Genomic DNA, 13,146 nt, shown 5'->3' with positions numbered 1-13,146 from the left:
TTTATTACGGCATGTGCCAATGATAGGAACCCTGTACCAGTTATGGACATACTTTTTAATTTCGGTTCCACTATTTATCCACTATTTACATGCATTCCTTATGGGATTTGCCATAACTGGTACACTATGGCGAAATAGGGTGCAAGGAAGCCGAAATTTTAAGAAAAATGATTTATTTCTATCATAATTTGAGCTAAATGTGAAATTTGAATGAGTGCATTCATCATTTATGAACGTAATCTATTGTGCACATATTTTTTCTTGATGATTTGCATCGTTAAAGATTGAAAATCAACTATGGCGAATTAGAGATACTATAGCCATAACTGGTACACTGAGCCTATTATTATTTTATTATCTTTATTAAAGAGACTTTCAGCCCGTGGCTGGTTCATCTATTTTTTTTTTTTTTTTGAAAGTATCTATTGATCAACCTTTTGATGTGGGGGTTCTTATATCATATATTAGCATTCAAATTACCTGTAATTGTGTAAAATTTTTTAAACTACATAAATCATTAGAAAAATTCGATTACCTACATTTTCTTTCAATGGATCAATTCAGATACACACAATGTTGGCTGACAAGGCGTGATCTATTCTCAGGGACCCTGTATAGACCATGTGACACTTTACGGTGGATACACGGAGGTGAATTAACAATTTAAAATGGTTTCAGATAGTGAACTGCGTAAAATTTGAACCGAGTTTTGAAAATTTCGTTTCAACGACTTCATAAATGCTCGTCCGAGTTTAGGTTGTACATGTTGTAATGTACATTGATCTTTGTTATCACTTGTTGAAGCAATCATAATTACCCTATATATAAAGAATTGGCAAAACATATTTGCAATTTTGAAAGGAGTTGTTGATAAACGATCATTAGAGATCGGTAATCATATTGATAAAAAGCAAAGCTCCAGCAAATATTTTCAATATCTATATCACTATGTATCGTTCAGTAGAAATGTGTTCTAATAGGACGCATGAATAACATACAATTAAACTTCAAGTTTTTGAAAAAAAAACAAGTAAAAAAATCGAGAAAAATAATCAAAGATTGCCTTGGTGATCGCGACGTTTACGCAGAAAAATATTTAATGTAGCGTTTTGCGCCTTTTAGTGAATTCCTGTTATATTCTATAGATGACTACTGCTTTAAACTGTAGCGATGTTCGTGTAGAAAAGATGCGCGCAGGTGTCGACGAATTTGTGTCACTATATATTTAAAAAAATAAACGAACTAAATAAAAAAAAAACGTTAGAGCTGTGGCCATCTAGTCATCAAATCCACCCTCACCCCCCTCCCCTTATGACAACGTTCCTTAGTTAAGATCTTTTACTAGAATGAGGATTACACTAAATTGTTAGTATTCCGAAATCAATTTGAATTGTGTTAAGATTAAATATAAACTTAAAAAAATATCACTTCCTCTACAACCATGCGGCTCCATTGTGACATGATAGCAAAAAAAAAATTTTTTTTTTCGTGCTTAGCGCAAAAATGCGCAAACAGTGGCCTATATAGCCAAAAACTAGACAAAATTGCACGCCAGATCCGGGATACCGCGTTGTTTTCTGATGTTTCCTAAATAAGTACTGGATCTCTTTAATACGAAGTTTTTCTCCAAAATTTTATAAAAGACAATATTTTTGCATATTGTAAAAACATAATAATTTTGTGATTGAATTCCAAACATACCATGAAATAGCATGGTCATCAGACGCGCCAACTTGGTCAAATTATTGGGGGGGCAAAGCCTGGTTTTTCTGATTTTTTGTATGGGAAAATCAAAAAATCGTCAAATATTGGGGGGGCAAAACCATGCTTGCCCCCCCTAAGTTGGCGCCTATGATGGTCATTCATACTCAAAAACACCAATAATATTGTCACATTATCCTAACCTTCCTAAGTTTTACAACGAGCTCATGAAGAAAGCTCATAAAATAAAAACAATAAACACTAGAAAAATACCACACAAAACCTCAACTTTGAAAAAATCTACAAGACTCAATTTTTGACCAAATGACTTGAAAATTTGGGGTTTTCTTAGTTGAAGTATCTATATTGGAAGAAAAATATTAGAAAAATAAAAAGTTGAAGTTGCTTTTTGAGGGTTTGTCCAGCTTCCGGCCACTGTGGAATGGTTTACAGTTCACTCTGGTTGGATGCAAAATAATATTTTGTAGGTTCTGCCAAACAGAAATTTTGAATTTACTCCGCGAAGAGCTGTCAGAATTACTGGATTTTTACGTGGAAGGAAGATCATCATTTTCTTCACCAATGGTTAAGAAAACTCAATTTTTCAAAAAATGGTCTTTGGTTCGGTTTAGCAGAACCCCGACCAGTTATAAACGTGTTTTTTAACAGTTAAAACAGATTGTTTTTCTTGAGATCATTCCTTGTGAAATATTTGACCCTGTACACCTAAACAAAGTATGGAGTTATCCACCGAAGCACCGAATTCATCGCGGTCCGAGAATTTTGACACTAGAGTGGGGCAGCTTTCATCAGAATGGAACGATTTCCAATCAGAATAATTGATCAATTCTGATTGGGAATGGCCCCGCTCTAGTGTCAAAGTTTTCGGACCGCGATGGATTCAGTTCATCGGTGTTCTCGTCTACACGGAACTACAAATCAACCCAAATTTAAGTTCTTTTGACGCAATCCCGCACTTCCGTGAAATTACTCAAATTTTCGGCAAACAGCGATAGTGGTCACTAGGTAGTTCTCGTTTGATCGCTGCAAAAATTGGTGGTGAGTTATTTTCACCCAGCGGAGGCCTTATTTGACGCAAATTTGGGTTTAATCAAGGTATCCTAAATTTGGTTTCTTCCACGGAGCCGCTCGGATGTGTCGGTGCTTCTCTCCTAGTCTTCGTTTTTAAATAACAACATTCGTGTAGAGAGAGGGAGAAAACAACCCAGGTCTTTGACACGCCTATATCAATAACATTGAGTGACATTAGGGGCGCATTTTCGTTTGATCAACACATTTTGGGGCCATTAAATATATATAAGGGGCCTTACACAAATTACGTCACGCTTCTAGGGGAGGGGGGATTTGGATAAACGTGACGACTCTTACAAATATTGAGGTCCCATACGAAAAGTGTGACATAGGGGGGAGGGGGGGTTGAAAAAGGTCAATTTATGCGTGACATAATTTGTGTATCACCCCTAGCAAAGAAGATGTTGATAACAATGCAGAAACAACCCAATGCTGACAAACCCCCCCCCCTCCAGAGCCAAAAATTTTGGAACAAATTTTCAGTATTGTCGTCGCGGTTGAAACCCAAAGTTTCCCCACACCCGACAATCAAATTTTCTCAAAATCCATACGTGAAACCTAACGTCGGACGTAGTGCGCTGGACAGCGGACCTGGCCCTCTATCCAGCGCACTGTGCCCGACGTACGTCCGACACACGGTTTAGGAGAAAAATCGATTTTCACGTGTCCAAAATTCCGATTTGCAACTGCACGAACAATATAAAGCGCTTTGCGACGAAAAAATTTTTCGGCTACGCCGCTATTTTCAAACTACGAATTGGAAGAATTTCTGAAAAAGATCTGGAGGGAACCTAGGATTCATGCAGAATTCATTGCTGGAATTCCTCATGCAATTACAACTGAGATTACTGCAAAAAATCTGCTGTGAATCCTCCAGATATTTCCTCAAATGCTCCGGCTATGATTTCTTCAGAAATTTCTACAAGGATTCCTCCAGAAATTTTTATTAGTCTCCCAGTAATTCCAGCTGGAAAATGCTCCCTGGATTCATTCAGGTATGCCTGCTGAAATCCACAAGGAAAACTTGCTAGGATTCCTCCGGTAATTCCTGCTGGGAATCCTTCAGGAATACTCAGGAAAACTTGGAGGACTGCTAAGAGAAATTACTAAAGAACCCAGCTAGAATTGTTGTTTCTACAGAATGCCTGGCCGCTATTACCTGAAAGAATCCTAGCAGAAATTCATGTCGGTATTCCAAGAGAAATTCCTAAAGGAATCAGCAAGAGGAATTTCTATTGGAATTCTTGGAGGAATCACAGATAAGGATATTTATAGGAATCCTTGGAGAAACAACTGGAGAAATCTCAGCAAAAAATTCTAAAATCTGAAAAATCCCGTCAGGCATTTGTGCAGGAATCCCAAGAGGATTTCTCCAAAAAAGGATTCCACCAAGAGTTCCTTTTGGCATTTCTCCGTGGATTTTTCCTTCAGTTTCTTTAGGAATACCACTAGGAAATCCTCTAAAAATCAGTATTATCTCTAGAAATTCTTGCTGGGATCCCTTTAATCACACAGCGCAACATTTTTTTTTTGTCTCAAGAGCAAACTTTTGTGTCTCTGACAGATTTTGGGCCGCTGAATCCGAATCTGGGCTCAGATTTGCTCCAGCGCGTCACAATAGGCTCCTAAAGTCCTATCGGGATTCTTGTTTTAAACCACAATATATGGTTCAAGAGTACATATTTACTCAATTTTTGACGTTTTTATTAACCGTAGTTGAAAATATATAATTTTTATTTTTTTAGCCTTTTGTCTCGTCCCTAGCTTAAAACACATACTTTGAGTGATTTTTTTTCACCGTGTATGTCAGATAGGAACATTTTTGAAATCCCAGTGCGAAAAATGTCGAGCTCAGTCACACAAGGTTGACCTCAAATGTCAAAGTAGAACTATTTACCATTTTACTTATTTCGAATTTTCTCATTATTCCTTTGTTTTTCAAGTTCGAGTAAAGTACAATTCCGATTAGAATACCATGCTTGATCGTATTATTCAATATAAGCGAGATTTCGTCTTTAATTTTAGGACCCTATTTTGAGCTATACCCCAATTTATAGGGAAAAATATGTTATTTTGGGCTTTTTTGACTGCAAGCCATTAAGCATGGAAATATTTTTTAAGCAATCAAAGGGTAAGTTGGTCAATTAACATCTTAATTAACGACTCATGCAAAATACTTCGTTTTAGAAAATCAAATTTAATAGATTTAAGCATTTTATGTTAGTAAGTAAACTTGCATGCAACTTTTGGAGGGAAATATAGTGCCGTAAACCGGGGTCAAATTGATCTTCGGGTCGAAATTGATCAGACGTTTTTCCACTAGAAAAAGCATATTTTTAATAATTTCCTTTTGAGTATCGTGCTGTTGGAATCTGACACGTAATGCTTTTTGTAAGGAAATTATTCAAAAAATGATTTATCTATTCGAAAACGACTGATCAATTTCAACCTGGAGATCAATTTGACCCCGGTTTACGGTACCTAACATAAAATGCTGAATTTTTTAAAATTTGATTTGCTAAAACGAAATATTTTGCATAAGTCGTTAATTTAAATGTTAATTTACCAATTTACGCTTTGATTGCTTAAAAAAATATTTCCATGCTTAAGGCGAAACTGGAATCATTTCCTCACTTTTTGGTTTTTGATTTTTTTTTATTAAATAACGAAGCAATATTTTCAAAATCGGGTTTCGCGCACATGTAGAGGATGGATCAAGGTATCTTCTGATTTTTTTCGTGGGGGATTTTTTTTTTTTCGTTGCAGGAACCATTTCTGAACAAAATTTCACAAAAAAATGGTTTCTGCAAAAATGGAAAACATTTACCACCTCAAAAAAATTCAGACAATACCTTGATCCATACTCTACATGTGCACGAAAACCGATTTTGAAAATATTACTTCGTTATTTAATAAAAAATCAAAAACCGAAAAAATGAGTAAATGCTTCCAGTTTCGCCTTAATGGTTTGCAGTCAAAAAAGCCCAAAATCGCATATTTTGCCCTATAAATTGAGGTATAGCTTAAAATTGTGACGTGCTGCAGCAAATCTGAGCCCGGATTCGGAATCAGCGGCCCACAATCCGTCAGAGACACATAAGTTTGCTCTTGAGACAGACCAATATGTAGTTAGTTTTTGTTTTGCTGTATTATTTATGATAGGAATCAACTAACAATCCATGCTGTAACTTCTGTATAGATATACCCACAGATTTTTTCCATGGATTCCTTAAGAATTCCTCTAGGGATTCTTCCGGGAATTCTTCGTCGTATACTTACAGGAAATTCACCTCAAATTTCTTTGAGAATTTCTGTTGCCGTTGACTCTGGAATGGTGCTGGAATTTCTTCAGGAATTTATGCTGGGATTCTTCAAGCAATTCCTGCTGGAAAATTGAATCAAGAATCTAAGAAGGGCAAGAGTCTAAGAAATCCTAGAAGCAGACCCGGAGAAATTCCAGCAGTAGTTCTTAAAATAATCTCAAGAGCATTTCCAGTAGAAATACTAATTTTCTGAAGAAATCCCTGAATAAATTACAGCAGGAATTGCAGGAGGAATTCCAGCAAGAATTTCTAGTGATGATAAAAGGAGATATCTTGGATGAATGCTTGCAGAAATTTCTGGAGGAATATCGAGAGGAATCCGTCATAAATGTTAGTGGTATGCCTAAAGAAATCCTTTATTAAATTTTTAAAGGACATTCTAATGGAATCTCTCAAAAATCGAAAGCAAATTCTTGTCTGTATTTTAAACAAATTATTCGATGTTGGTTGACGTAAGTTTATTTCAAGAACTAGCAGTTAGAGAAAGACACGGACACGTTTAATGCATTCCAGTGAGCTAATTGCTCTTTGAAGGAAGCACGACACTAGACAACGGACTAGCATGCAACGCCCAGTGGCACAGCCGAAAACTTTTCCTGACAGCTGCGGCGGGAATCGAACCCGCGCTCCTCAGCACGATGCGACTAAAGGCTTGGTGACCTTAGCCGCACGACCACGAAGCCAGTTGAAATGCTTTACTCTATTTAAACCATTAAAGTTGAATAGAAGTGGGAAGCACTATTGTTGAAACGATTGTACTAGTGTAATCGTAAGTCAGCAATAGTGGATCCATTCCCCATTTTAATTAAACTTCAATTAGGACAATGCATTTCAATATATGCACGTTATATGCAATACGCACAGCTTCAACAGCATATGGTTACTTGGGATTAGCTTATTTAAGGCTCATTTTACCTAAATTCTACTGTACTGAATGCTACACAGCCGATAAATGGCCATGAGGTGTGCAGTATTATAGGAGTCCCGACTGTACTTATTTTTAGTAGAAATAATTAGATAAAATGATAAGAAATGCATTTTTATGCCTTTGTTTAACATTTCAAACATATTATCTATGATGGAAAATAGTCAGAAACATACAGAAACTTCACGCAAAATATTCCTTCATCTAACTGAACCAATGAAGCCGAAGTAGCTCTCAGCATGTCAGTGGCAGAAGCAAATCAAAATTCTTGAAATCCACCAGAGGTTCAGTAGCGGTGGATGCGGTTTGTGGCAGGGCCCAGAGACTCCCGCTGGTCTAAGTCCATGTTTATGACAACACGTTATAGCGTGAAGCCATTTAGAGGGATTTGCATTTTTCCAAACTATTTTTTTCATCGGAAGGCAAACTTTGATCCTTTCCGAGTATTCCTCCTCTTCTGGCCTATTCCCTCAGTGCACATATTTTTCGTCATTTTCTTTGGTCTGGTTCGGTCGGTTGGTTCATCAACAAGGAAGAAATTGCTAATATGTAGCTACCTCATGCAAAGACTCGCTCTACTATTCCTAGTGCTTACTTTCGAACCGTGGAGCCCTATGAATAAAATACTTCCAATCCGGCAATTTGTCACGCCGAACGTTCTCTTCATGCCTTCGTTGATATATGAAGATGTGTTAATTTATGGTTTAGAGGAAGAATGGCAGCGTAAAGTAGACCCCGAGAAGTGCTTTGCGAAAGTTTTCCTTTGGATAAAGCCATCACCGCAACTGGGCGTGAAAAATTTAAGCAGGCAAAATTTTATAAATATTGATGGGTGATGGCAAATATTTGTAGGCTCACTTGTTTTGCTGCTGAAGAAAAAACTTGTGACAATGTTCTTTTACATGGTTCTGTTCATTTTCGACTTTCAGCATAACGAATTGTCATGCTCCCTCCATGGTTGGAGTACGTATCTTCAGGTCTGGTTGATTTATTTATTAGATATTGAAAATCTACAAAAATGGTGATGTATGCGGTTCCAAGACTAACTAGACCGTGGTAAATTTGTCCAGCTTCTATTCCTGGTGTGAAGGTGACATTCATCAAGCCAAAATGGGCACTGAAATATTTTTTTAAAGTACCTATTCAAATCAGTTCAAAAATAAAAAATAAAAAAATAAAACAAAAATTCCTTGTGGGAAATTCATGCGAATCGTTCTCCATCGAATTTGTAGAGGTTTACTGAAGTCTATATTTTCTTGCGTTTCAGTCAACCAATTTTCATTGGTGTGATTTTGTTTTTTTTTCAATAAAAAAAAATATTTTTTTCTCAACGTACGTTTGAAATATAAAATGTTAAAGAGTTACAGTAAATTAAAGCATTAATGGATCATTAAAGTTATAACCGAACTTTTTTAATAGTTCTTTCACTTTTTGTTTTCGACCTGAGGGATCCTGATTAGAAAAATACATCAAGTTCATTCTTCTATTCTAGATTCTAGCGCTTGTACAGCCAGTATTGAAAAGCATCCTGTGAATATCAAAAAATCTTCCGGAATTTTCTCGTCAACATAAATATTTGCAGCATATCAGCGATATGATACACTGTGCACTGTGCAGACCAATTGGGTTTGAAGGTAAATTTAGGAATATACGGCAATCAGATTATTGTGCGTGGATTTGCTTAACCCTCTAATAACCAAATTTTGATTTTGATCTAAATATCATTTTTCGTCATCTGAAATCAATTTAAACATGTTTCAGAAGATGATTCTTTTTAATTCTCGATTTTGTGAATTTCGGTTTTTGATTTTTCTAATTTTTATTTTCGAACATCCCCAACATTTTATATTTTTCCTGGAAGCCTATTTGGGTGGCGGATTTTTTTAGATGAAAACATTTTGAGATTTTACGATTATTTTTGAAATATTTGGATTTTTATTTTTTTTTACTGAAAATTTTATTTTCCGTGCAATTTAAAGGAAAGTAATTTTAAAGTGTATTCGACTCCCTTAAACTATTTTACTATGATAGAATGATTTGGGAAAAATTTAAAATATGTTAATTGTAGCTATTCAATACAAAATTATCAATGGCATCTGAAAGGTGACAAAAACATCAATTCTTCAATGATTTAAAAAAAAAATAAATACGGTTTAAAAGACACCAAAAACCATTTTGCGATCTACAGAACAGTCCTAAATATGAGCCAAAAATATAAAAATTTTGTTTGCCCACTAAACAAAAAATACAAAAATACTCAAACTATGTCCCGTCTAAAGGCGGGGTTGGGTATTAGAGGGTTAATGGACCCGACCGTTCGGGACCGCCGTTTATCAGAACGGTCGTTCGAACAGTCGGTGGGTCAAACGTCAGAATAATCTGTCAAACTTGATGTCAAATAGCTGGTAAATAATCACAACTTCGTTGAAGTTAGAAAGTAAAAAGTTCTTCACAAAATACGAAAATCAATTACAGTTTCAATATTGTCGGGCCGCCACCAAACCGGACTTCGCACAATCAAGTCGCGACGCGACCCAACTCGCGACGTTTTTTAATCATGTCAAATGTAGTGCGCATCCTTCCCGTTGTTGTCAGCAACACAGCGCACTAGATGCGAAACAGTTGCGACACTTGTGGACCAAGAAAATGGCAATTTTTGATTGAATGTTGGTCTTGATTCCAACCGGATAGACAATATGAATAACGTTATCTTGGAAAATGTACTCCGAAAACAAGCAAGAAGCAACACAAAGTATCATTGCCTCTAGGGGCATTACTTCCTGGGGCTATCACGCAGTCAACTTGTCGTAATTTATCGTGAATCGAAGACGACAATTACATCATGGATTTCATCATACGAACGAGAAGGTACAATATCTGCGGTTCAACGGTCCAGAGTGTTTCGGAAGTTCGACGAGTATAAACGTAATTGGATAGAGGACCTTTACCGGAAGTGCCCTATACTGTACTTGGATGAAGCTCGTCATAGGTTTATTAACCATTTTGGTGTACCGATCAGTTCGTCATCCATTTGTAAAATCCTGCACGCACACGGAATGTCATGGAAAGCGCTGGAACGTCGAGCTGTTCAAATTCGTGAAGAAGATATCCTTCGTTATTCAAGCGAAATGTCTTGTTTTTCATGGGGATATGAGCAGTTGTTGTTTTTGGATGAAGTTTCATTTGCGAAACGTGAAATGTTCCGTGATCGTGGCTATGGGATGGTGGGAAAAAGCTTAATTTTTCGTGACGAGTTCAGAAGACGACCACGAGTATGTACCCTATGCTTTTTGGGCCAAACGGGAATAGTCGAATAGTTTGAAACAAAGTAAACCTTTACGAGACACAAGTTTTTCGAATGTTGTCGAAAAATGGCCCTCTGCAATGGCTCTGTGGAAAACTACTCGGTGTGGATCATAGATGGGGCACGGATTCACTGTGACGACTGAGACAAGCATATCGTTTTGCACTTAAGATTTTTGGGAATTATTCCGATATGTCTCCCAGCTTATTGTCCTTTCTTTAATCCGATCGAGATCGTCTTTGGCCTAGTTAAGCGATACCTTAAGCGTCACTATGTGGAAGAAGACAAAACACCCTTACATATTGTGGTAGCATCTACTCTCACCCAATTCACTCATTACAATTGCTCAAACCTATTTAGGGAATGCGGTTACTTCCCAAATGGTCGGTTAGATCCATCAGTAAGAAACAATCATTGATCATTTTTGTTGAATGTAAGTCGTATCTCAAGAAAACACAATACATAATTAAACATAAGACATTTTAGCAGTTATTGTTAATCCGAAATTTTTATTCGATCTTGCTACTATCATCATTAAATCAAACGATACTTACACTGCCGTTCTACGCCCGATTGTCCCATGTTATATGGGAATCCCATATAACATGGGACAATTATGCGTAGAACGGCAGTACACTACTAATCAGAGACGAACCAACCAAGGGCTGAAGGTCTCTTAAAAAAAGACAAATCAATCAACTACTACTAATCGTTAAATATGATCAACGTCGATTGAGTCGGTCACTTTAGATGCAAGTCTGCGGCTGAATTCATCTTCTTCACTTGGCAAACACTTTTCCATTGCTTCCAAAAAGGATCTCGAGTTGCAAACTTCCGTCTTCAATTCATGCATCTGAATTTGAGCCTCAGATACGTATTTTGCCAATGTGTCCACTTTGCCGCATAAGTTGTTTACTGTTCCCATCAGGCCATCGATCGTTGACGTTGAAAGCGATCTTCATACCGTCACGAGTAACTTGGAGCTGACTAGCTTCGGATACTGGGATCTGGCGGGGCTTCCATCATCAGTTTGTCGCCATGGTCAGCAGGCTACGCCAAAATGAAATTAGCCCATATTTCCCATGATGACCACAATGCAGTGTAAAGCGGCCTCCAGACGACATCAATATACTGTTGGTTTGAAGAAACACATCAATATATTGACGCCGTGTGAAGGCGACATCAATATATTGTTGCAAATATTGAGGGAAATCAGAAAAGTTTGATTTCGCGTTTCAATATTTCCCCTTATTTCCCCTCGCGGTAGCCGAGAACAGCCGAAGCGAAGCATGTTTTGTGCGTGTCACCGGTATTTGTTTCGATCGGCATGATCCGACTTTGGTATGGAGCGACTCAGTCTGGGTGACCCGGGTTGGACTCGGTGAAAATATTGTTGAAAATTATTGACAAGAAAAATATTGACAATATTTCCGCCGTCTGGGGCCCACTTAATGCGAGTGTTTTTCCTTCAGTTGATTCACACAATCGAAAAGTTTCTCCGACGACAGTGCTCTTGCCCTATCCTTTTCTCCTGGTTGCATCCAGTTGCTTGTTGACGGCTTCCCACAGAGAGTGTGATGTAAACGACGTAGAATATTTGAAAATATGTACCTGTATTTCCTTTCCCCGCCAGCTGGTCAGCAATTTTGAGTTGTCTTGTGGCTCGTTTACTGTGTACATCTTTGTACATCCGTGCTTCAATAAAACGAATTGGCTTAGATCAGTGATGTCAGGAGAATCTTTGGATGACCATTTTATTTGCTTCTCGGAATCAACCGTATCGGCAACAACTTCACGGGAGATGTAATGCTCAACGTTCGCCCAAAGACACATGAGTTGAGTATGTCCGACACGGAAGCGCCAAAAATATTTACCGACCGGACGGGATCTGCCAGATGCTGCGTCTTGAAACACCGTACAAACATTACTCCGATGAAGTGGAACTGAGCATTTTTAAACTCGTAGGACGATAAGTTGACTGTAATGTTCATCCCAGATCTGTTCTCAGTGGTCTCACGCGAGGGTGTGCCAAAAACATCGTATCCCCAGATGCTTCATTTTCATGGCTAGAGCGGGTCACATCTTCAGAACTTGGCGATTTTTGATCCAGGAGTTCAACGTTCACAAAATCCAGATTGTCGATCCCATCTGATTCCTCGTTCCTCTCGAAAAATGGCTCATTGCTTTCCTTGCTGGATTCACTCATTCTGCTGTGGAGGAAAATAAATTTGAGCAACTTTGATTAGAACGCTGCTAATTATTTGTATTATTTACTTACTTTTAGTTGTTACGAGTCGCAGTTACAGTTAAAACTCGTGCACGGCAAATCACAGGAGTACTGATTGTGTTTGTTGTTGTTTTGACTAAGAGTAAATAAACAGTGGATGCATGACTGGGGGGCATGTAAATGCACTTTGCAATGAATGCGTAAAATTAAAAACTAAATGACTTAAACAAAAATCTCAAAATTTTTGATTTTGTTAAATTTAACTTTCGCAATCGAGGGTTTTATATGTACGTAATATCTGAAATTGCAAAATTAATAAATATTCAACTTTAGAATAAACAAAAGATCTTTGATTATAGAAAACATTGATTTCTCACCAGGCACTGATACTCCTCTCGTAATTCACGGCGATTTCCAATTGGCGATTAAAAGTAGAGGTTATGTCGTGAAAATTTGGAAGTTTGAAAGGGAAATACCAGTTCCCCATGAGTTTAATCATCAATTTTTTGGTGAATTTATTGATAAAATAAATTTTCTATCCCGATCCCATATTAAATTTTATCTAACGACTCAA

This window comes from Aedes albopictus, chromosome 2 (assembly GCF_035046485.1).
Source record: "Aedes albopictus strain Foshan chromosome 2, AalbF5, whole genome shotgun sequence".
Classification (NCBI taxonomy): domain Eukaryota; kingdom Metazoa; phylum Arthropoda; class Insecta; order Diptera; family Culicidae; genus Aedes; species Aedes albopictus.
Note: the sequence above shows the minus strand (reverse complement) of the source record.